At 36.8% G+C, this 26,952-nt stretch overlaps 1 protein-coding gene across 2 annotated transcripts in view; it reads left to right on the top strand.

Moving 5' to 3' along the window:
* Nucleotides 1-26,952, top strand: part of PTPRN2 (protein tyrosine phosphatase receptor type N2) — a 667,249-nt gene that overhangs the window by 343,766 nt on the left and 296,531 nt on the right. The window lies entirely within an intron of this gene.

The following is a 26,952-nucleotide window of genomic DNA, read 5'->3' as shown; positions in this document are numbered from 1 at the left end:
CAATAAATTAGCCAATGAAATTAATTTTTTATAAATATAGGATACTTGTGGCTGAAAAAACCTTCAGTTCTAACTTTGCTAACACAGTGATGGACAGTGAGCTAACTATAAGTACTTGGGAATGACATTTCTGCTTTTAATGTATAGTTCTATGAAAATACCAGTTCAGTGCTCAATAGCAGCAACAAAAGCAAATTTTGTTGTTAGGGAAGGAAAGAGAGGAAAAAAGAGAACAGATCACACAAAACCATGCTGTGCCTGAGTTCCTAAATGCATGAAGCTCTGTTCCACTCCCCTACAAAAAGTATATTATTATGGGCAGAGATATAGAGAGGCGTGACAAGCAAGATCAAAGGTTTGGAACATCTGGTGTGCAGGGAAAGATTTAATAGAATAGGAGCCTGCTAAAAGTGATATGACTGATGGAAAGATATGCTAGAGGCTTGTGAAATCATGACTGCCATGGAGTCATTGTGTAGGGTTTGAAGATTTCTTCTGTCTTCAGAACAGGAACCAAGGACCATCAATTTTGTAATGTTTTATACAGTAAACAGTCCTAACGTTGTATGTACAGCATCCTCATTGGTAACTGTGTGAAACCAAGCTGATAACAAGCAGAAAGAAGTGGCTTTGCAAACAGTGCACTATCAAGCAAAGCCCTTGCTAATTTTTTTTTACCACTGTAGTTTATGTTGCTTAAAAAACCCTGATGCACAAGTTAGTGTAAGAAAAAGACATTAATTGAGAAAAGGAAAAACACCACCACTGACTTAGAAACTTCCTAACTTGTTTTGCAGCACTGTTCTGGAAATTATTTCTACAAGCCTCGTTTTTGCATAGGCTTGCCTCGGTGTTTAGGATTAGTCACTGTTGGGGATGGGGTTTTAAGAAAATTATTTATGACATGAACTGTTTTATCAGGTGGCAGACTTGCTGTATTTTTCCTGCTTTTTGGCTTTTTAGCGCTATATTACTGCATTTGGGTCTCTGTATTTAAGGGATGTTTGCATTTGCAGCTTGATACCATAATAGCAATTTGGATTAATTAGTATATTCTTAAGTGCTCCTAACAGAATAATGCTGTTTTGGATGCTTGGTCCAGATTTATTTCTACTTGAATTTATCTGAAATCAATGAAGTAACAGTGGTAATAAAGTCTCCTTTAGGCTATTTTTTCCTCCATTGATTTCAAAGACGAAGATGTTACAGAGATGTGAATGTCAAAGCTACTTCAAACAAAGTAGCCACAAGGCAGTTACATATTTCCAAATCATCGGACCAGCACAATTTGCAGAGAAAGAGTAGGTGCAGAGAACACATAGGAGGATAAACATCAGTGAGAAATGGAGAGGAAGGGAATTTGGAGCCTTTCAGTTTATGCTGGCAGATGGGGCAGAACATTTGTCATAGGAGACTAATACAAAAATAGACATTAAAATTATGCTGCTTTTCCTACTTAAGACAAGTCATATGCTACCTTTTTTTTTCTTTTTTTTTTTTTTTCTCTCCAGGGAAAGTATCATATGTTGAAGTATATGTAGAATAAATTAGTATTTGGATATATGGTTTTACATGTGTGTCTCCTGGGTGTGAAAAATTCATTAACTCTTCTCTAAAAGGATGGTGAGGCTTCTTGAGTGCACCAGGCCCAGCCTCCATAAATCAGAATTTCTTTTGGGCCCCATGAAGTGCTTGGTTTAATCTGACTATCAACCAAGGTATTTACAAAGAAGAGAGAGATGACAACTGAAAGCAACTGGATTCTAGTCAAAGGGAGTAATAAAAAGCCCCAGGGTGTAGCTGGGATTCTGTGATTTCACAGCCATGAATATTAATTGCATCAATTTTATTTAAAAATAATAATTACATTTGTAAGAGATTTGTGACTTTCTGAGCTATAGATTAAGTTATGTTATAGATTTTTTAAGAATAGCACTTGATATAGGTTGTTTTAAAAGTGACAGAATTCTTGAGTCATATAGCTACCTGTGAATGAGACATTATGGGTGGAAAAGCATTTTTTCTAGAATATTTTCATAATTTTAATTCCTAATCTTAAAAGTATAGAAAGACCACTGGAGGCCTTCTTACACTGGAAGCAAATGGTTTGTCTTGAAATAATTGGTGGAACACTCATTTCTGGACTATGCTCTGTGGTCTTAATGGTGAACAGAGAGATCCCATTTCTCTGAAAATCACAAAATAAAAAACAACAGCAACAAACATCCTCTGGCACTGACATGAGAGTGCCACAGGCAGTGGAAATGTTACCTTAAACCTACTGTAGATAAGCTACAGAGGCTTCAAGGTGATGTGAAGCTACATTCCATTTTAATTTACTGAAAGATGTCATAAACACACAAGAAACTTCCATAAAATCTGGAGTGCCAGAGCTCATGTCTTGGGACATCCCAACTGACCACCTTTCTAGACCAGAGATGTGTGACTTGTGTTTGCATGAGTCAGTGTACTAGCCATAATTATTAATAATATGTAGTATTCAGGCTTGAAGTGGAGTATACGTGGCTGTAAAAGAGAGTTTAATTAAGTATGATAAATATTAATTTTGGTGAGAGAAGATAACAGTGAGCATGGTTGTGTAGCAAATACTTTTAATAGTTTACTTTCTGTTTTTAAACTTAGAACATATGGGGTTTATTGACTTTCACCTGGCTGATATTATTTTTTCTAATCTTGGGTGAAATACAAGCAAACAACAACACCTAGGAGTTTACAACAAGCAAACAACAACTTCATGAGTTTGAAGCACAGACCTGTAGAAAACATTGCTCTGGGACAGGCAGCAGGAGCAAGGCACCATCCCTCCACATCACATTCCTGTGAGCAGCAGCAGCTCCTCCACGCTCAGTAATGCAGAGGATCCAGTCCAGGCTCCCTTAACTCTGAGAAGGGGACAACCAGGGCTCTCAGGTTTCATTCCTGAAGCTCACCACAAGCAGGATTGTCTTGTCTGACCTGGCCTTTAGTTCTCTGCTGGCTTATTCTGCATGTTGGTTCCTGTCCAGACAGGTATTACTGAGCTTTTGGGAAGGTGTTTATGACCCCATTATTCAGGCCAAACAGTTCATATGGCTAAATTAGAAGCACAATCACCTTATACAGATCTCAAACTGAGGGAAGATTCCCCAGAGTACAATTCAGAGCATCTAAGTTAAGACGCAGCTCTGACTCACCCTGTGTAGGAGGTTCTTTCTCTCCATTCTCTTGCATAGGTCTTTGGAAATTCAACCTTCTCATAAACAGACCACAAGTTAATGAGTTAATCTAATTAATCAATAATGAGTTGTCCAGCAGTGAAACGCAGGCTGTTGACATGTGAGACAGCACTTATTTTCTTCTTTTGAACCTATTTTTTGCTAATAGCCACCCAAAACTTTTAGCAGCTTGTTAGGTAATTTCACACAGGAAAGTTTAAAGTCTTCATATTGTTTCCAGTGGATTTGTTCACATCTCTCCAGCCATTCATACAGGGCTGGGACAAGTCAGAGCAGTGAACCTCAGAGTGCTGTTTCTGGCTCATACATGGGGTTACAGGAGCACTTCAAGCAGGGCAACACAGAATTTTGTGCTGCCCCTCTTTGGACTTCACCTCTTCTGTGGTATTTCATTCCATAGCCTTTGTAAAAGCAATCAATGAATAGACTTGCAAAGATTTTTTTTTTTTTTTTAATTTCCTTTTTAACGTAAATCTGCTCTGACCGCATTAATGCAGGATTTTATGAGTGCTAAAACTGGAAGGCTGCACATTCCCAGTGGTATTGTGTTATGGCTGGGAACCTGACGTTCATTCCTTTCATTTAGTCTTAAATTAGAGGCAATGTGAGCCAGTTTATGTAAAAATGCTTTAATTAACAGGACTCAGATGCAGCATCAGAAGTTCTAGAGGAATTTAAAAAAAATACCTAGGATTTAGTCCTCTAAATAGTAGGTGGGTTAGAGCTGTCTGAATTCCTCTGGTGTAATGCAGGATGGGCCTGCAGATTTGACTTGCTGCCTTTTTTTTTACAGTAAGTTATGCTGGGCCATGATAAAAGGATCCAGGGTTTCAATTTAAAACCATGGCAACTAGAAGGGGTGATTTGCATGTTTGCATGACAATGTGATCAGATAATGCATGTAATGTGCACAGTGGAACTGCTATACCTACATCTATAAAGTGTGATTGAGGAAGGGGAATCACCTCTGTTGCTGCAGGAATCATAAGCAATAAATTAAGTTATTTTTGCCTCTTGGAAGGTCAAGAAACCTATAGATGTGTGTGAATTATCCTTTTGATTCAATATATTCAAATACTCAACTCAAGGATGGCTTCCAAGAAAAGCAAGTGAAAAACTCCTCAAACTTTTCCTTTTCCCTTGATTTGTACATCCTCATTCATGAGTAAGGTACCAGTAGAAAATTTGTCCTACTATTTATCTAACTTTCTACTAAAATGACTGTCAGAGAAAACATTTTGGACAGGAACAGAGAGAAAATCAAGTAGTAGAATATGAGACTAAAACTTTTAGGTTTGGTTTTAAAGCGTTGAGGCTGTGGCTCTGCTGGCTTTGCCTCTGCTGTGCAATGGAAGTTGTACTACGTGACTGCTTTGATTAATTTGTGCTAAAGGCTGGCACAGATTTGGCACAAGTGATGGCAGTATAACCTTCAGCAGATTAAATCAGCCTTCCCAAACAGGAACCAGAAACTCTCATGGCAGCAGTGGATTGCTCTGCCATGAATTCTAAAGATGAAGAGCAAGAGAAGGGTATGATTCTTTTTTTTTTTTTCTCATTAATGGTGGAACAAACAGAAAGAGGTCCCTTGAAAGTTAAAGCTTAGCTACTGCAGAGTGTCCTCATGTATTATGAGTGAGAAACAAAGGAAACTGAGAAACTTCAAAGCTTTCTGTGGCATTCAGAGCTTTCCATCTTCAAAGCACCTCTCCCTTTTGTAGTTCTGCTCTGGGTTTAATTAATACATTTTAAATATTGTTACTGTAAACAGCGTCATCTTTGTTTTCTACCCAGTTCTTTTTCAGAGTAATTTAAATTATTTTATGAAGCTATCTGTCATCTTTATTTAGTGCCTCTTAACCTCTTTTCTTTTACAAATGAGTAGTCACCTCCAGTTGAGATTAAAACAACACTGGAAAGGGGTGTATGTGCATGTGAAGCAGTCCAGGAAAAAAAAAAAAAAAAAAAAAAAAGATGTTTTGCCTGCCTTTTATCTATGTTCTCTAAAGTAAAAATAGACATAACCCTCTCACTTCATGTACTAGCAATATTTTAATATTTTAAGATGGAAAAGAGAGATTTAGAAATTTTAATGCATCTCCTTTTTTTTTTTCTTTAGAAGGCTAATTCTAGAAAACTACATGAGAGAAAAAGTGTGAAAATTATAAATCTGCATACTTGTAGTCATACTATTTTGTTCATGCTGTCACTAATTTTTTTCACATGTATTCTGGGGATTTGGACATGGGGAGAAAGAGAAGAGAGGCAGACTAGAAGAAGTATAACATTTTGCATCTTATAAAGATGTTTTTGTCTATGGAGACTTAAGAAGTTTTATCTGTTAAAATAATATAATTCTTCTGCAATATTGAGGGGAAAAGAAAGACTGTAATATTGAGGAAATGTCATTTTGCAATTAGTCAAAATACTGCCTTAACTGGTTTTTTTTTTACTTAACTGTAAGAGTCTACATGGAGTGATTGTTTTATAGAAAGAACACAATACTAGGCATTTTAGTCTTTTTTTTTTTTTTTTTTTGTCTGTGCTTAATCCCTAAAAATGAAAAGAATAGAGAAAATAAGTAGAGAAGTAACTTGAGGGAAAACATAATAATGTTTTTCAACTCTGGTAAGTGATATGAATGTGATTGTGCTCTCATAACTGTGAGTTGCCAGTCTTATTTCACCCCCATCACACAATTGTTACTGTGCCACACTTGAGGCAGAGAAGAGGCATTTTTAATGCCTGTGTATGATTTCAATCTCACATCCTTCCAAAACATAATCCTTCCTGCCCTCTAGAATGTAAAAGAACTTGAGTCAGAGGGCACTGAAGCTAATGAAAGCACTCCTTTTGACATCCCTGGCCCTCGGTTCAGGCTTAAAGCACACAATGATTGCTGCTACCTTTAATTCCTTTTTAAGTCCTCTTTTTAAATCATGACTCATCTCTTCCCTCTCCTATCTGAATATCCACCATTATGGTCACTGCACACATAAATGCCAGATTCCCCAGTGCCTGGAAAGGAAGAGAATCAAATTTTAAACGCATTCTCATAGGGGATACAGGCTCCCATGGGCATAATTTATATAACATGAATATTTTTAGTTGTGAAAAAAAAGCAAACAGTTTTGCATCTTGACTTTCTGTGTTTGTATGTGTGTAGAGAGTGATTTTTAGCTTGGTGTCAACATTATTGCAAAGAAGGGAAGAAACACATTCCAAAAATACAACATGTGAATACAGAAAAATCATTGTTTACCAGACTTGTGTCAGGCAAGCTCTTATTAGTCCTACCTGCTTCTGCAAGGCTTTAGTGAATTTACAAATGGATACTAAAGACTCAACACATGTTTCTATTACTAATGGAAAATAAAATAACACATGTATTCTTAGCTGGGTTTGCTTTGTATATGCCATTTACTCACAATTTGTCCAGTCTGTCTTCCTAGTTACATAGCATCTGGTTTCTATTCATCTCTTGCCTCTTACTGCAAACTGCAGTCAGGCCTTATTCAAACCATCCATTTTAATTATTCTGTGTTAAGTTCCCTTCCCTTCCCTTCCCTTCCCTTCCCTTCCCTTCCCTTCCCTTCCCTTCCCTTCCCTTCCCTTCCCTTCCCTTCCCTTCCCTTCCCTTCCCTTCCCTTCCCTTCCCTTCCCTTCCCTTCCCTTCCCTTCCCTTCCCTTCCCTTCCCTTCCCTTCCCTTCCCTTCCCTTCCCTTCCCTTCCCTTCCCTTCCCTTCCCTTCCCTTCCCTTCCCTTCCCTTCCCTTCCCTTCCCTTCCCTTCCCTTCCCTTCCCTTCCCTTCCCTTCCCTTCCCTTCCCTTCCCTTCCCTTCCCTTCCCTTCCCTTCCCTTCCCTTCCCTTCCCTTCCCTTCCCTTCCCTTCCCTTCCCTTCCCTTCCCTTCCCTTCCCTTCCCTTCCCTTCCCTTCCCTTCCCTTCCCTTCCCTTCCCTTCCCTTCCCTTCCCTTCCCTTCCCTTCCCTTCCCTTCCCTTCCCTTCCCTTCCCTTCCCTTCCCTTCCCTTCCCTTCCCTTCCCTTCCCTTCCCTTCCCTTCCCTTCCCTTCCCTTCCCTTCCCTTCCCTTCCCTTCCCTTCCCTTCCCTTCCCTTCCCTTCCCTTCCCTTCCCTCTTTGCTGTAAACCTTTTCACTTAATTTCTATTTTTGTCTAGTGTTCTGGTTCCCCAACTCCATCTTTTTTCTGATATTTTATGATCCCTCACTTTCCACAATCCATTTTTCCTTATCTTTCTTTATACTTTTCTGCCTCTTTACAATCCCAGTCCTCACTCTTTCCTCTCTTTGGATCTTGTTGTTTTTGCTTTCTGACTGTCATTCAAAGTATTGTGGTAACATAACACGAAGATCTCCTGAGACTCCCTGAAAAATCCTGTGAAAGCAGCTGTCCTTGCGATGTTTCCAGCAGGAAAAGTGTGCAGAGAAGACCAGCAGGACCTGGTCCCCAAATAATGAACTGCAGCATCATAATTGTAGCTGTTTCTCCAAGGTCTAAAGATGGGAAAGAGTGATTTTCCACTCCTGACTTGTCCACCTCCTTAATTTACTTAGAGCACTACATTCAGAACTTTGTCTTGCCATCAGAAATATTCTCCCGATAAATTTTTGCTATGATCCAGTGTGGGGTTATTTGTGTGTAGCACACAGGAGGTTTGTTTGGTTTTAGACAAAATGGGATTTAACCCTATTTAAACAATAAAATACTGGTTATTTCATATTTTAAATGCCATTTTGAAGTTTTGCTTGATATCAATTCATTAATTAGCCAAATCTTCAAGGGACTTTTAAACTAAGCAATGGAAAATAAAAGAGAAGCCACTACAGCAACATTTTGGCATGTAATTCCACAGCAAAATGTAATCTTTCTGTCTATTTGTGCACTTCTGTGTCAGAACCACCTCTAGTAAATATAGAATAGTAACTTTAAAGATAAAACTTCAAATGTGCCCAGAACAATATTGATATTCTGAAATATCTACATTATAAAAGATAATGACCAGTATTAATTATAACTGGAAACTTTTCTTTTTGTATTGAATTAGGCTTATCTTTATGCCGTATGTTATTGGGGGTTTTTTATTCAGAAAATTGTAGTAATTCCTATTGTTGTGATATTTACAAATAAATCATTGTCTGTGAAAAAATCATCTGCCATTGCATAAATTTTTGGTGGAATTAGTGTGTTGGGGTTTTTACCTCTACTAAATATGTATCTGCAGTGCAGTTAGTGATGATGCTTGTGACAGGTATAGTTGGGTTATTTTTCCTTAAAAGATGAGCTCTCTTGTCAAGTGAAGCACAAGGTAATTTTTTAATATCAAGTAAATATCTAATGTTTTGGTAGAAAAATACAACAGGAAACATTTAATTTATTAGAAAATGGCTCATTGTTGTTAGAGGGTTTCAGCTCTCAGTGGTTCCTGTGTAAAAATCCTCTGCTTGTGTGTGTTTGACTGGAAGTTGATGTTTCTGTACTGCTAAGTCAAAGAATATGTGAATATATTTATTGGTCAGCTTGTTATCAGAGGCTGTGAGTGTTTCAGTTTGGTTTGCAAGTGCTTATTCACACAATAATCCTTTTGGTGCTAATACTGCTAATTAGTATGTTCCTGTGCAAATGGCTGGTAGGTCAGGGTCAGAATGAATGGATGAACATAAGGATGAAGGCCGTCTTCTGAAATGTTAGAATTTGTCAGTCATTTCCACATGGCCCTATTACAGTACACAAATTTGGAAAGAATTCCAAAATACAAAATTCTAGACAGAAAACTCTATTTAAAATATTTCTCAGTGGCGTGTGTGTGTGTCAGCTTTTTCTCGTGGTTATTTCTGCATGTGGAAAATGTTGCAAAAATTATTGTAATTTCATTTTCAAGTACAAGATATGGCCCTCCCAAAAGTATGATTTATGGTTATTTGAGTCTACTATTTTTCTGTTCCAGTTTAAGACCTATTAAGAGAGTATGGAAGTAAAAATAAAATACTGGGACTTTAATCCAAGCTACAAATGTAAATGTTGTGATCTCTTGTGACCTGTCCATTCTTTTCTACATTTGTTAGTGGAATAAATCTTCCTTGCATTCTTCTTTTGCTTTCTCTTCCTTTCTCTGTGAAAATTAGCATGTTTCAGTATTGGAGAATTTCCCAATTAGTTGTGTCAAGTCAATCATTTGACATTCATAAGTATTAGAACCAATGGAATTTGCGTGGTAGATTTGTCTAGTGTAACTCTCTGGAACCAAGCGGGTAAGAAGCCATTTTTCTTTGTTTGTCACAACATGGTACTTTTTGCAGGTATATTTTTCAAGCTGAAAAAAAATGGATCCTCACTAAAAGCCATTTCTGTAGTAGCTCCAAGGAGAAATAAGCCATATCATTTGTATCTCTTTGGTTCAGAGGTAATTTGATGTACCTGTATTGAACACAATGATACCGATTCTATAATTTTATCTAAATAGGCACTAACTTCAGATGAAACTATGAAAGCTAAATAATGCATACGCATCAGAAAGCACACTGTGCCCTTTCTATCTTCCCCAGCTCTCTAGTCTCTATCTAAATCAATATCTGTGTACTGCTGTGATGGCTCACAGCACGACCTGCATTTGGCATACTGAAACTGTTACATGCTTTAAAGCAACATAGGATCTTTTGGAAAGGCACTTTTTTCCCTGAAAATGCTACTGCCAATGAAACCCCATACAAATGGTCAATAACAACCAATTGCCTCTGTTACAGAAGCCACTGAAATGGAAAAGTAACCTATAAAACAGAAAATAAACTGAAAGGAAATTTTTATTCTGGAACCGTAGCAGGGTTCTCTTTCACTAATCCATAAAGCTTAACTTTGGTAATATATGCTTTTCTATTTATTTACATTTCTTTCTGGTCTTTACCTTTGTTGCTATATAAAGGTTTTTTCACAACATACTGCATCCCTTCTAGAAAAAAGTGGACTTGATCTCTGGAATTATTTTAGTCCCAGGCTTTGGTTTGCTTTTTTCCCCCCTCCCCTCCCATTTTTAGCAATATATTGAGGAAGTATCCATATCTACAGCAACAATTTGATTTTGAACCAATCATTAAAAGTGTAATTACAGATCCATTCCTTTACCTGACTGCGTTCCTGGAAATATGAGGAAATTTGAATTATTGTATGCAGTACTAGAAATGAAAACAGGGAAATAAAATGTAATGACTAGTGACATGCCTTCCAAGATGATGCAATAAAATTATTAGCTCTGTCTGAAATTTAAGGATTGATGAGACTTTCCTAACTGATATGTGGTTATGCTTATTTCAGACAGGGCTGAAAATGTATGGGGACAGAATGAGCCTGAAAATGTTCTCTCTGGCAAAATACAATAGTTATATTATTGGGGGGGGGGGGAATGTTTCTGGGTAGAAGCTTTGTAAAAGCTTCTGCTTGTTTTTTAAGACATCCTGATGTGGCTGAACAATTTTATTAAATCTCAGAGTATTCCTTAAAGAACCTCTCAACTGTTACGAGTTGAGTTGAGCACTGGCACATGCTGCCCAGAGGAGCTGTGGATGCCCCATCTCTGGAAGTGTTCAAAGCCAGGCTGGATGGGGCTTTGGGCAACCTGGACCAGTTGGAGTTTTCCCCACCCATGGCCCTAGATGGTCTTTAAGGCCCCTTCCAACCCAACCATCCTATGATTCTCTGATCCTTTATTTCTCTGCTTTTAGAGGACGTGTTTTTTGTATATAACCTCATGTTCCAGCTACAAAACTTGTGAATTAGAACAACTTGTTTTCTGTGATCCAGATTTCAAAAAACCTGCCCTGCCTGTTCAGAAAGTAGCCTCTTCTCTGTCTTGAAGAGGGCGAGTTTCATCTTTCAACCTTGGCCACAGTCAGTGTGCGGCTCCAGTGCCCTGGATACAATTTTCTTCTGCTCTTATTTCCCTGAGGACAGCTGTGATCCCCACTTCTACCCAGGCTGGGATATAGTGGAACATGTGGGAGGTGATAACACTTTTGCCAGTACGCATTTCTTCCCAAAATGTGGGAAGCTCTAGGAAATGTCAAACTTCAGCCAATTTGTGCTTACACTAGGGTAGTGGAACTGCAGGTTGGACTTTATTATAGTCTTGAAAAGAAAATTGAGATCTGTGAGTACAAAGGTAGAAGTGTTGCCTTAAACTTTCTTCTTGTAATTTGTGCTCACAAAGTGAAGGTACTTTTCTGTCACACACAAAGGTCAATCAATACATGAAATGTACCGTACATCTCTTCTTGTTTTTACTTTCAAAATCTCATGACCATTGCCAGAAAATACTTTTGCAACTTTTGAGCAGCCACTCTAGCAATCATGACTGTTCACTCTGCTATTATTTGAGAAGATATTTTTAAAAATAATTAGAAGAAGGAGAGAAAGTGGTCAAATGGAATTGTTTGCCCTTTTGGCTTTCTTTTTAGTTTCTATGTCGGTTTTCATTTTGCTATTTAAACCTCATGCATTTCCATTCTTTCATTCTGTTCATTGGTAACTTTGGGAAGACTAAAATGAAGTAATGCTTATTTATGTAATTAATATTACAGATTTCTAACTAGAGAAATCTACTATAAAATTTTCTTATATGTCATACATCTTGCTAAGTCAAAAAGGTGTTACATTAAGTTCTCTAAGTTATGTGCAGGTTCAATAGCTACAATTATATTTAACAATGTATTTTAACTGAATCTATTATAAAATAAATTATCTATAGGTTCTAAAATTAGGTCAAAGCTTTTCAATGCAAATTTAAATCTTCAGTACCAACACCTCAGTAAGCATATTTCCAACTTCATTACTGAGTTTACCTGTGAAGCCTGCTTTATTTTATCTTTTTCATCTCACCTGATGGTCTCAATTAATTAATTTGTTCACAGTGAGTCCACGCAAGCAAATCACCAGTCTTGTCACATGTGCTGGCAGATCTGTGTAGTGCCCCTCAGGTCCCTCACTTGGTTTGTCCTCTCCTGCTCAGAGCTGGTTTGCTCCTAAACCTTCACATTCACAGGGATGTCTGAACTGGCTTCCCCTGTCCCCTCAATCACTCCAAAACTGCAAGTTATCACTTTGTGTTAAGTTTTGTATACCTAGGATGTGAAACATTATCACTCTCAAAAGTTTCTGCCTTTCAGACTCTTGATAAATGTCATGGTCTTCAGGTACTGTGCTTCAGGCTTGCTTTTGACATGGCAACCATATCATTTGGAGGAATGAAAGGCATAACATTAAGCCAGATCTAGGAACACAGACTAAAGGATGTTGTTGCATCCCTTCTTTTCATTTACTTTTAACCCAGAAGGGACTTTTTTTTTCTAATTTGTGAGAGAAATTTAGGTATTCTCTTCACTGGGGATGAGTGTGGTAAACTCTACTTGTGGAAACCTTGCAAGGGTGAACCAGGGCTTTATTTTCTCTATTACCTTACATTGGTATTAATGATTATTTTGTAAATTTAAGAAATACTTTTCTGCTTTTTATGTAAATTATACTATTTAGACTTATCCTGGACTTTGAATTTACTCTCTCTGGAGTCTCAGTGATCCAAAGAGTTCCTTTTCACATTAGAATTATGAAAATGTTACAAAGAAACAAGTAGTAAACACAAAACAACATAAGTCAGATTAAAAATTCAAATACCTCCTGATTAAAATGTTTCTCAAGATATGCAGTCTTCAGCTTTTCTTTCCAATTCGACATCCAGTAGTTGTTTGGAGTTATGTAATTCATCAGATTAATTACTCTAACACAGATTGGACAGAACATTGTCATTCAGAAAACGCAAATTTTTCTGCAAGTCAATCAGAACTCAGGAGAAGCAGATGTGTCACAGCAATGGGGTTCACCTTGGGCCAGAGCTGTGTCTAGGTGTTTTACTTACCAGGTTTATCATGATTATATTGTGCTAAACCTTGTAACCTTAGGGTACTACAACCCCTAGGGCTACCACAGCATTTGGACTGTGAGTCAAGCACAATTATGTCATGTGTGTGTAGAAGTCTGTGGAAAATGTCCCAGTTGGTTGAAGGACAGGTAGGATGCCCCTACTCACACTGCTGTGGCTCCAGCTCTGTGATACTTGCATATCAGATGTTTGTTGAAAAAATGACAGTGAGTATTCTTTCCACATAATTTTAATCCAACTTTCCATGGTTTTATTGGTTGTGGCTTGCAGGATGCCACGCTCAGGTTTTCATTCATCTCTTTGTAGAGAGTGCTTATTTTTAGTGCTGCAGTCACCATGGTGCCTGGCAGAGAGAAAACATTTCTGTATGACACCAGCTTAGAGAAGTTCCCTGTTAACATAGTAAAGATTATTATCTGTGATATCACATCTTAAAAGTAGCAATATTGAGAAGAAAATAATAAAAAAATCAGATTTCTGGTATACTCAGAGTACTTACCTGTTGTGTATATACCTACTTCATTATGATGTAGGTATGATGGGATTATGATGGTATTACAAACCTGGAGCAACATGAAGAAGCATAAGAATTCCACCAATAGAAAATGTTACTTTCTTCATGTAATTTATAATTTGATATTTGATTTATCCATGTCATAGATGTTATTTTAGCCACATCTTTCTCAGACTTCTTTAGGAGGATGAACATCTCTTCCTAATTCAGGTCACTAATGTGAATTATTTTCTGGTTTTGAATCCTTTATATTAAAAGTCCCACTAACTCATAGCAAGAATTAGGAGCAGTATGTCCCCAAGCAGGTGGATAAGCCAAGTATGTTCAAGGGTAAGCAACAGCATATGACAAAACTCAGTCCAGTTACCATTTTAGTGACTTTCATGTTTCATTCTCACCTTTTTCCTCTTCTGTTGTCTTTATAATATCAAACAGTCTTCAAGGAAGATAATATTTTTTGAGCACATGTATTCTGAATGTGGTAGCAACTGTTTATTTCTACATTATGGCTTTAAAAGGTAGGATTTTAAATGTGAAAAACAGAATTTTCATATTTGCAAAAATAATTAAAAAAAAAAAAAAGTGCAAATTATCTGAACAAAAGTCATGCCTGAAAAAAAAGATCATTTTGAAAGATTCCAGTTTTAGTCTCTGACATCTGTCCTAAATTGTTTCCTTGAGTTTATTAACCTGAGCATATTAAGTATTCCCAACTGGTCAATTAAGCTTTGGGAATTGTCCTACATCTCACTCATTATATCTCTAAAACCATAACTTGAGATATTTGTTCTTGCTCCTAATCTTCACAGTTGCCTTCTGTGGCCGGGAAGATTTATTCAAGAATTATGACTTTCCTCATACTGTGATACTGAACTGCTGTTCATGCAGTAATTTTAAAGTAATGTTTCTTTCTCAGGAATCAGAGGATATGTTGCTCATCTATCAACAACTTCAGGGATATACAAGGCAGATCCTAATTTTGTCATTCATTGCAAAGCTATCTTTTTTTTTTCCTAATAGCCTCTGCGCTTCCATCAATTTCCAGCAATCTGATAGCTTGTTTGCAGAGATAATCAGTCAGATTTTTCAGCACTTTATAATCTTCAGTAACAATTGTGTTTTGTTATCCTTTGATCATTATCTCAATTTCTTTATTTTTTTCTCTTTCACTTTAATCCCAAAATCCAAGGTCTTTGAATTTATATATTGCAACAATTGAAATTAAAATTATTTCTGGCCACATTTGAATGCTGCTAAATTCTTGCAAAACAGATTTTACAAATCCGTGTCATATAACATTATGGACAGTGGAAGTGAACAAACCTCCAGCAACTTCCTGGTTAGAAGAAACTTCTGAAGAGAATTCAGATGTTCAGCTATCAGATGTGTATATACCGGTGGTATTGGATATCTTTAGCATCCTGTGAATCAACCCACAAATATCAGAAGCTCAGGTAAATAAATACACAAAGGAATGGAGAGAAGCATGTCATTTAGATGCAGTTCGTTTCTGACATGACCCATCTGTCTTCTGGAGCTCATGAAAACATGTCCCTCCTAATAACCATTTTATCATGTCTGACAGAGTTTCTCTTGCTGTCTTAATGCTGGACTGATGTGGGCTAAGCACACCCTGGCAGCAGTTGCGATTCAAATTTCTATTTTGTCTTTTGCTGGAAAACAGATGATTGATTGCCAGTGCAGCTCAGAAACACATGGGCCATTCATTCCTGGCTAGTTTTCTTCATGCACTTTCTACAATTGTCACTGTTTCCCTCAGTTCTTATTACAGAGCAAATCATTCCCTTGCCCCTCATCCTGCTGTGCATTCAAGGTTCCCAGCTGTCCTCATTTTCTCTATTCTTTTAGGAAAATCTCTTCAAGAATCTGCTCTTCAATGCCTTTTTCCTAATTTTCTGTGGTTTTAGGATCTCTTGTGCAAACCCACATGGGATATGGTCATTTGCATTATTCAACCCTATTATCTTACTTTAAGCCATGCCACTTTCAATTGAAGTTGTCTGGTGTATTACTCTAGTTGTGGTTATTCTTTGCAGTGTTTACTTTGATCCTTTTCTTCAAATGCAACATTTGAAAACCCTCTCTGCCTGATGCTTTTCTTTTCTATCTAAGTGTCATGTACACGTGATTGCTGACCACAAAATACATTAGTTTAGCAAATATTTGCTCTCTCCAAATGTTTGCTGTGCTGCATGCTTTGTGTTCTAAGAGACAAAGGTACAGGCATAGAGATACTTTTATGACAACCTAATTGATGACAGGAGGTTTTGTGTGTCTTTCTGACTCTGATTGACAGAAATTATCTAAGTAATGAGAAAGATCATAATTATTTTTATTTTTCTCATAAGGATTCAGTGAAGAACTTATTAAATTTTCTAGAGCATTGTGGGAATCTGGATCCCAAAATTATTGTGGTTTTAATCCTACCTGAAGACAATTGAACATATTCAGATGTCATTAGGACCTCATTTTATTTCTCATCACTGTTTAATTTAGTTTGTCACAGGAAAAAATTAGCTAAGTGTGCTCAAAATACCTTGTACTTCCAACTGGAAGAGGTAATGGTAGTAGCAGTGTTAGTGGTTTTGTGTTATTAATGGCAAGGTTTGCTGTCTAAATATTCACAAGCTGCATGTCGGAAATGTAATCTCATAATTTTATCTAATGATAAAACTTCAGCATCTCCTTTACTGGAGAAAATGGTAGAACATTTATTTGGTTTATTTTTCCATACTGAGAAATCCTTGAAGATAAAATAAAATTTCATTGTTTCGTCAAAAATTTTATTAAAGGATTTAATTTAACTACTTTTTCTAAGTATTTCACATTGAGGATGCCCATAACTGGAGTGGGTTTTACCCTTGGAGAAATAAGGCTTGAGTTATGAGGAAGTCTAGATGAAAGAATTCATTTGCCTGCTCTTTCCTGTACTCAATTATTGTATTTAAACTTGGGCCAGTAAAACAGGATGTCCTCTTCATTCAGACTAAAGTATTTCCAAATTCTGTCAGCAGTCTGGGGTCTTATATATCGAACTCTCTTGCTGTTTTTAAAGTATCTTATAAACCTTTCCATAAATATACTATACCCATTTTTCTTCTGGACTTTTGATTCAAACATTTTCCATCCTCATCCCAAATTTTCTGTTGGACAGATTCTCTCAGAAAACTTCCTATTCATTGACATCTTTACCAGTTTCTTTTACCAGGAGGATTTTCATTTGAGCTTATTAGATTCTATTTCTCTTTGTTTTGTAACAAAGGCATACTTTCTTAAAAATAAAAAAAAAAGTTACTATTTTTTTGTTAGCAATAATTTGTTTGCTTTCCTTGTTACATGTATCTATTTCCCTGATTCCTTATGTCCCCCAAAATTCAGGAGGGCATACCAAGTCCTGCTTTTTCTTTTGCTGTAAAAATTTATGGGCTATTTTAATACAGATTAGTGCAAGTGCAATACCAAAGCACTGTAGGTGGTAAAACCCAGTTATCATTTGTATGATTAGTTTCACCTTGTAGCCGTGTCTCTGAAAAATGCAATTAACAGTTTCATATTCAGCATAGCTGGCTTTTATTCCTGCTGCATGGTGTGCAACATTTGCATCATAAAAAAAACCCTAATTGGTAAACACAGCCTTGCCAGATTCTCTGCAATTCACCCAATTCTCGTCCTGTTAATTGGCTCAGCTTCAACACCCGTTGGATGGGTTTTCAAAGGCAGCCGCAGATTAGAGAGCTTGCAAGCACTTGTGTTTCACAGGATTGACTCCAAGGAGACTGAGGGAGGAAAAAAAAATATTTTAAATGAATGCTGAATGCAGGCAAGCTCTCTGGTCCAAGGGTTGCCATGGAAACTGTTTTGTCTGCTAATCTGATAGCAGAGTGTATGTTTATTGGTACACATCTCTAATGACCTTCAGAGCCTAAACTCAGCTGGAAAGTAGTATTCTACCGCTGTGGTCAGAGACAGCAGCTAAGTGATTACATCCTAAACTCTATTATTGTAGCTTATACTGTTGTCAGGTGGGTTGGGGGTTTCTTTTCCCTTTGTTATTGTTGTTCCCTGCTATGCATTGCCCCAAAAATGACAGTTTGCAGTGCGTAGATACACAGCTTTGGTAGCAGAGACTGTGTGTCAGATACGGGATGTAAAGTTTTTAGGGTGAGGTCTTTAAGCTGGAAATTCTTGTATTGCTCAGCTGAGGGAATGTGTCACCCTTTTGTCTCTAATAATGGGTTAGTTCAAAATAGCAGTGATTCTAAAAAAAAGAGTTAGAAAAAGATAAATGTAATAGGATGTGTTATCCTGGGAGAATAGGGAGAAATGTGATATTCATCTTCCTGATAAACAAACAGATTTAAACTCAGTACTTTGAACCTAAGCAATTTTTTTCTCTTACTATTAGAAAAGGTAATTCTCAAAATTCAAGAGTTATGCCTTTAAGTCGGAGACATTAATTATAGCAGCTTTGCTGACAGTTTTTAATTTTGTAGTAATAGTACACAAACTTATTATTGGAGCAATTTCTAGAAGCATACAAAAACAAATTGCATCCTAATTAGCCAAGCAATCTTTCTTTAAATCTGGGGGTGTTGACTCTGCCTTAATTACCAGCACTGCATGCATGGGTGCTGTACGATAGCCAATTAATAGAGGAGCTGTCATACAGAGAAGGATTGTGGGTTTGGTTTCAAATCCTGCAGCCCAAATGACACCTCAGTCTTGAGCACATTCAGCTCAACCTCCACCAGGTATAATTTTGACCTTTAGGAATGAAGCATTAACCTAGTAAAAATCCTCAGCTTCGAGGTGAAGGGGAAGGTGCTGGAGGAGCATTGTCAAGGTGTGCATCTCTTCCTTCCTGGATGAGGCGTGCATGGCATGGAGCTTGTGGGAGAGCTGGAGATACAGGAGATGGGCTGGCTGCTGCCCTGGGCTATTGCCAGCCCTTGAGGTTTTTGCTTTTTGCCCAGACAAGAAGAGATAAATCTATTGCCATGCTTCTCCTTCTCTGTGAGTGGCCTGCAGGCCGATCCCAGACTTCCCAAGGGGAAGATGGAGGCTCCAAAGGTAGAGAGATCCAACAGAGCAACATCTGAGGATTTAGGACACAAATTAAAAGGAAAGTTAAGGGATATAGTAGATGAAAACAGGTGAGAAATATCAAAAATTCAGAAGTGATTAAGCTACCTACATTCAATGAGTGTGAATGGTGAAGATCACCAAAAAGAAAGAAGGAAAGTTCTTGAAGCAGAAGAAAATTTATAGAAGAGGCTTAAAGATAACCTCTATTAAATGAGAGAACTATCTAAATTGTTTTGCCTATCAGGATGTTTAAAGTTTGATTTCCTCACTCTAAAATCTTTGATTCCAAAGTTTTGATTCCAGTCATTAATAAAGAAATAAGATAATTAGCATACTAGGGCTACATCTCTGCTATCGTGATCTCATCTGTCAGAGCTTAGGACAGTGGAAACACCACAGACCTGCAGACCTTCCTGGTGGTAAGTTCTTGACATCTGCAAATCTCAGCAAGCAGCACCAGCCTGAACCTGTGGTCCTGCAGACACCAGGCTCCTGCTGCGCCTCTCCCACAGGGCTACAACACCGCCTTCTTGGGAAAAAGGGGTAAAACTGGTCTCTATGCTAGGATATCAGGTTTTCTTTAGCTGAGCTGCAGCCATATTTATGTCAGATCTTCACACAGAGATTTCTTTTTAATCATTTTCAGAAAGGAGCTTTCCATCCCTCCTGGTTGTTGCCCTCCTGCTCGCCTTTGCCAAAATGTGGTTGTTGAGCGTGGCATCAAATTTCCTTGTCCTCAGAATGCTTCATTTCTAGCCTTGACCCTCTCCCTATTCCAAGCTTTGATCTTTAAAAATTAAATAACTTGGAGATTAATATCAAGCCTTCTTTTATTTTCATCTATATTAGCTGTTATTTTCTTTTGAAAATATCAGTCCCTGCATGTTATGAATTGGATTTGAGCCGCTGGCTGCAGCTGCTCCAGTCGAGCAGAGCCATGAGCTAACTTAGCCATGGAAGCAATTCTGAACTGTTTGTTTGTGAGACGGCTTCAGGAAGGGAGCTGCTGTCTCTTATTGGAACAAAACAGGTATTTTCATGCAGGAGTTGGATTCTTCTCTTGATGAGATAGAAAAATGCATGAAGTAAAAGCTGGACTGGTTTGGGGTTTTTTATCTCTTTGAAGTTTTGCTGAATTTCCTTACAGGAGCTGACTTATGTTCACAAAACCAAAAATCTTCAAATCACCATCATGTGCTTCTTTTTCACCGATTAAGGCATTTATCTTCATATATGTTTAAAAAAATAATGACAGTGCTTTCTGTTCTGCTGTGTGAAGAGTATCCAAGACCCTGGGCTTATCCAGAAATTGATTTTCTTTTTTTATTTTTTTTTAAGTGGAAGAAAGACGGTTGCAATTTTATTCTTTAATTTCTGTCATTATTCCTTGAATGCAGTCCTCCAGTCTGCTTCTGAAAGGTGCTTGAGAACCCTGATTTTTTCCCCTAAATTACCAACTTATTAATGATCAGCTTTGTATCTCAGTAAGGAGTGCAGTTAGGGCTACTTACTTAGTAAGCTGTTCAAAGCTAATTTCTACTTCTCTTTTAGAGCCCCAGTCCCAATGCAAGTGAAGTCAATTGCAAATCTTCAGTGCAGAAGGACAAAGTTCTAAATTGTCCCATTTCTTTCAGTTAGGGTTGGTTCTGAAAAAGCTCATTTTTTTTAAAAAAAAAAACCAATCCATTGGCTGTTTTCTGCTTGAAAAGCATGGTTACAGGAAATGTATTTGCACTTTAAAAGCCATAAGGGAGCAGAAATGGAAAGCTGAGTTTTGAAAAGCTGAATGAGAAAAGGATATATGTGAGTACTACTGCTTTTTACAGTTTGCAGAGGTGTATATTATGTTTCAGTAAAAAAAAACTTTCCTACCTATTTGATTCTCAAATATATGTGTTCCATGTCTCTGTTGCTGTAAATATTTCTGCTGATGCTAATTGAACAGACCACAGTTGAACCACTTTTCAAATATAAGGATACTTGCATCAAGATGCACTGAAAGGTCCAGTCTTATGTTTTTATAGAAAATTAATAAATTTGACCAGAATGAAAACATAATTAACTCTTTCATTTGTTATAAAATATTTTAGTAAGGTCGCTTTCACAAAGCATTCCAAGTATTTTCAGTTTTCATGTTGATGAGAAAAACGGCAATTTTTCAAAATTCATAGTCCTTTTTTTCCTTTTTTAGTATCTGATGTAAAAACTAAAGAAACGTGTATGTGGAAGAATTTGTGTTGAATTTGTCATGTATTCTTATTCTTGAGCATGTACTTGTTGATACAACTGATTTGACTCTTCCAGTAATTCAGTTTTTTCTAGATTCTCTAATATCTGGGAAGGGAAAGAAAAAAAATCTGTTTCTAGTCCACCTGAATAGTCTGTTCTGGAAATTGCCTCTCCTATTTAAATTGTGGCAAGAATTTGAACAATTTTTTTGTTTATATTAGCTATCATTGAAATTGAGTCATCTGTTTGATTTGTTATTCTCTTTGGGGAAAATTATTTCTAGAAATCTCATTAGTTACTCTTTAGTTAAACTCTTTCTATATAAGCTTTCAATCCAGTTTATCTATAGAGACAAAAGAAAATCTGCAAAAGAGATCCAGGTATTTTTATATATTTTATACGCTGTGGAGCGTTCTTTTATAGGGAGATCCAAAACATCTTTTTTTTTTTTTTTCTTTTTAATTTTGTTTTACCCATATTGAGTGAGTAGACATCATGACATTCAGGAGTACTGGAGTAGTTTGTTCATTCCTTGTTACCTTGATGGCTGCTGTGGTAGTGAATCACTGCTGAGTCATTACCATCACCAGTTTTGCAGGGCTTTGCTGATTTTGTCCAGCTGATGCGTGGCTGTTCTGCCTTTCTGTGCAAGGCTGAGGTAGCCAATCATTACAGCACCCACCACAACCACAGGTATCAACCTTATATTTGTTTCAGAAAAAAGTAAGATGACCTCTCGTAATTTCAGAGAGATGAAGAAGTTAAAATGAAGATAATTTGTTTTCAAAATGTGGCTGACCTTCAGCTCTGTTCTTACACATTTGTCCTCTACTAACATATCAAAAATTTTTTAAAGATATCTTTTATTTTGCCAATAACAAGGCCTTGTGAATTATTCAATAAATAATTTCCATATTTTTTGCATACCGTTTAATGATATGCAGAACTAACTTTCTCCAAAATCTCTTTCTTAATGGTGTGCTTAATTTTCCGAGAGTTAAACTCTCTTTTCATGACATCAGTCCTGAATTGACTGCAGTAGAGTATTTCAAAAAGAATTAATTTCCAAATCATTCCACCCACATCTTCCTTGTTTTACAGAATCTCTTAGGATATAAAGAAAATCTCTGTGTTTTCATGACCTTTATTTAAAGAAGGCAAAGCATTTGACATATATACTGAAATGAAAATGCAGATGAAATCTGAAATTCTTTTTTCTCTCTGCATTCCATTTGAACATAACATCATATGTGCTTTCAACATAAAATTGGCTTGAGAAGCAAATTCAGACTCAAACCTTTGCCTATATATGTGCCCACAAAAAAGAATATGTTCAGCATGAGAAAATGGCCCTACAGTTTTAAAATTCTATTTTAATTTCTTTTTGTTAAAGTTGTCATTCTCTGTAATAGAAAAGAGATAGATTAGTTGTGCTTATTTCCTCTGCAATAAGTGTAATTATGTCCCTTAATTCCATAATGTCTGTTTCTACAAAAGTGCAAACAAATGATCACATAAGTCCAGAAGCTCAATCCATTACATAGGAAGCATCCATTGCTTTGTGACTTCTGAATTTAAAAACTAGATTAACCTATCCCCTATCAGTGAAAGGGCTGTTTCATGAAAATACTTCTTACATGTTCTTGTTCATTCAAAACTTACTCTACCAAACAGCTCAGTGTGACGATGTCACTGTTTGCACAGTTACCTTCAAAGCTGATCCTCCTCTCAAACAAGAAGCCTATTTTGAATTTGAAGTATAAAATATTCCCATTAAAATTCATAGAATTTGGCTTATCTATATTGTTCTGAGCATTTGGCATTTAAAATAATATAGTAACCTCCACAAAAGGCAAGATAGATGAAGAGTAATGCCAAAATGTCAAGATTATGCTGCTTCTTCCACTCTGTCATCACACTGCACAAACACTGTAGACAAGTTACTGCCAAGCTAAAGGGCCATACAAGACATGAAAACCACAGAAATACAAATATGTGCAATAATTCAGAATCTATGATCTATGTATCCTGTTGACAGATATATTGGAATATCCATATAGAAACACCAATAATTTCTTACTAATTTTTCTTAGAAAAAAAATTACCTTTTATTTCTGCTGTTTGAGATGTACATCGCAGGGTGCACTTCTGCTTCTCTATCCCTAGCTCTGTCTATTGAGATTGAATTACAAGTTTATCCCTCTCAGGTAATCTCCTGACCCTAGTCATCACAGTGGTTTCCACAGTGGATCTGCCTTGCAAACCCTCCACTTGAAGGCACTGGTGGCAACTAAAAAATGACATGAAACCCAGTTTATAATTTGTTTTTGAACCGACACGTGTCAGAGGACAGAGATATTGTTTTAAATTTACATCTAAGTCTCCCCAGCCTGGAGCCAAGACTGAGCAGTTCCTTTGGACACACTTTGCAGTCCTGGTTCCTTTATCCCTTTGCCAATCCAGACTGTCTTTGACAGGGCTTCTCCTCAAAGCTTCCCTAATTCAAACACTTCACTATCCAAGCTCAAAAATGCAGGTTTGTATCTCTGCTGGATATCTCACAATTTGGTAATTCCGTACAGCATGCTGGGGTCTCTTCTCACCATTGCACTGTCACCCTGTTGGCTTTTTCAATCACTTCCAGTACAGGCTTGGCTGCAAAACTCAAGCACAGTAATTTCCATCACTGGTCTGGACAAGCACACTTTTCATAGAACTGTTGCATGCAGCACTCATTACAGTGAGAGATGTCAGCTCCACTGTCACAGATGTATTCCTCAATTACGTGTTATGGGGCTCCAGCCTTGTACTTTAAAAAGCTTTGTTCAGTCTGTAAATATTTATTTAGTGATCAAAGTCTGAAAGTAGCTTTCCTTTCTGATTTTGGGGTTATTTTTTCTCTGTCTAAAAGCGGTTTCACAGTTAAATGCCACTTCTAATCTGCTTTTCTGTGTCTAGAGTATATTTTATTAACCCTTTTTTTTTATTTTCTTCAGTGATAGATTAGTAAATTCCAAAGTAGCTTAGAAACATTGCTTAGTGACCTTTTTGTTCTTTGCATTTTTTGAGGAGAAATCAACAAAAGACAACAATAGTAACCTTTCCATATTCATTACCATAAGCTGCACTGACCTTAAGAAGCAGTCTTATGATTCCACACTTGTATACAGGGTACGGCTGCTGTGCAGATTTCAAGACCTTGACAATTTTTCTCTTCTTAGGGCTGTGAGGGACAAAGAAATTAGGTGTACTTTAGTACCTGTGCATTTGCACAAAATAGAATGATGGCAAATCTCTCAAATCTTATATTGTAAAAATAATTTTGTGTGAATATTTCTTTACAAAATCGACTTCTAGGTGATATTAGGTATAAAAGCTTCATATCTGTGTTTAATTTAATTAAAAATAGGATTATTGCTTTTTATTTTTTGAAAGAATAAAAGTTAATTTTAAAAATATATTATTTTCTTTCCCTTCCATTGAGAGAAGGATAGGGCAGATGAGGATTATTGGTATATAAAAAATAATCTAAACTCAACATTGATGAATTTACATTATTGGATTACACTTGATTTCTGGAGTTTCTTGATATTTTACTAGCCTTACTGCTAAACTCTACATTATTTTCTGGGAGGTTTTCTAAAAGAAAAAACAAGGAAAGGAAATAAAAAAATATATGTAATTTGTGGACTTATCTGGTAAAATGAAAATAGCATCTAACTCATAAAGAATAAAGTGATGATAAAAGTGTTGTATTCTGTATGAAGCAGGCCTGTGGTTTTAATACTGTATTAGTTGGTGATAAGTTAGAGCAAAATTGTCAAAAAAAGGAAAACCTATATTCTGGCAAAGCTCTGAACTCAATTCTCAGTCCTCTCTGTCGTGATTACCTGAAAAATTACATTGTGCCTGTTTTTCTGCCTACATACACACCATCCCTTCCTAGATTATTAATGAATCTATTAAATAGCCAGTGACCTAGAAAGTAACCACAGGATGGCCTGTCATTAGCCTTTCACCATGATAAAAATGCACCATTTAATCATCTTCTGGCTTTTTTTTCCTCTGGTCATTTGTTCTCTGGGGGCAGTGTTTTCCTCTTTACTTTCTACTTTCTTACCTATACTCATCTATTATAATAGATCTTGAAAAATAATTTTGGCAATCCAAATAAGGTTTGTCAAAATATTTTTCTTTCTTCATTATTTTACCAGCATATCACAAGGCTTCAAAGACTGTAACTCTAAGACATGTTTTCTTTGAAACTAAACTAAATTTGAAGATCTGTTTTTCTGTTGTGCCCCTATGGATGAATTCTCCATAGTAAACATTATGGGACCGTTATATTTAATAATAGTCTTTGTTATTAAATATAAATATAATTTTTAAGCAAGATTATTGTACTCAATCTAATTGAGGCTTTCCGACAATTACAGTGGCACAATTGTTGGTAAGGACATTACGATATATGTGAGGGGAGTGGAAACAGTGGTTTGGGGGCATTTAAGATGGCTTTTCTAGAAAATAATACATCAAGATACAGTGTTGAGAAAAGATATGGTATTTCTTCACAAAACCAGCACTGATTAGCCCCTTTATTATCATCATCTTCCAAGTGTTTTGTTTTTCTGATTTGAGCTGCCATTTACATTCACTGGTCAGTAATCCCCTGGAGTGACTCAGTATCTCTGCACTGATTTTAGATACAGCTGCACTGTCCTGCACACATCAAAAAAGCATTGAGTGAATTGTATACACTTCAGATGACTTTTATATGCTTTTTCAGAAGCTTCATATTTGCTCTAGAATTCCTGGCACCTCTCTTTTGATAGAATTTATTCTTAATTAATGGAAAGGAGCAAGGGTCTCCTGTTTCACTGAGGCAAAGGATCATTTGCCTTCTCAGATGTACATTTCTCTTCCTTAACTGCTTCATTAACCTGTGATAGTCTTCAGCAAATTGTTCTCATTCTCCTCATTCCAGTGTCCTCTGAGTATCTCTGACTTGATTTTCACTCAAAGATAGTTTTAGACTCTCAGATTTTCCTCTTTTAGGGTGTTAGCCATGGCTCTTGACTTCCATTGGGGCTGTACACTTTTTTCCCAGAGTTTAATTAACTTCCACCTAACTTTACGGCTTCTTTAATCTTGAATGATTTTTCAAAATTATTATTAAAATGATTAATGATTATTAAATGATTATTTTCTTCCTGATTTCTTCAATGTACTTGGTTCCTTACTGGAGATTTTATTTAGTTTCTGTTTTTCCAGTTCTGATTAGCCTTTGGGCTACAATTTTTCCAAAATTTCTGCTTTGAATGTTCACTAACATGGCGTTAGTGAACAGTTTTTGCTAAAAATACCCTACAGACTGTATCTGGAATGGGATTGACTGTGGTAGCACTCTAGAAGCAGCAAAACACTGTCATTAGCAGTGCTACAACTTCAGCTTCTCAGTCTTAATGAAAACAACTCTTAGCTTTTTATGTTTGTTTATTTTCATGTGAGAAAAACAAAAGTCTGTCAGAGAATTCCTGTTTTATAAGATAATTTTCCATTAAGAAGCAAAAGTGCAGTGCAATAGTGTTAAGCCTTGGCTTCTGTTTGATGGAAGAAATCCTGTATCCTGCACTAATTCTACTAAAATGTGATCTTTTTCTGTGTGCTGGAGCCACAGAAGCAGTCCCTTGTCACCCCAGAGGGTGTGTAAGTGTCATCCCTTGAGGTGCCATTCATCCAAGTGAACTCTCATTAGTCATTAGCAGCCCCTTTGTGGTCAAAGCAATCGAAGCGTCCCCAAAGAAGAATTCATAAAATATGTTTTAGAATTCCTGTATTCTGCCAGAGACATTTATTTAAAACCCCACTTCTGGAGCTGCCTGCCTGTCCTCCAGCAACTGTAGGGAGAGCCAGAATAACAGGCAC

This window comes from Taeniopygia guttata, chromosome 2 (assembly GCF_048771995.1).
Source record: "Taeniopygia guttata chromosome 2, bTaeGut7.mat, whole genome shotgun sequence".
In the NCBI taxonomy this organism is placed as follows: Eukaryota; Metazoa; Chordata; class Aves; order Passeriformes; family Estrildidae; genus Taeniopygia; species Taeniopygia guttata.
The sequence above is the reverse complement of the archived record's forward strand: the minus strand, read 5'-3'. Positions and strand labels throughout refer to the sequence as shown.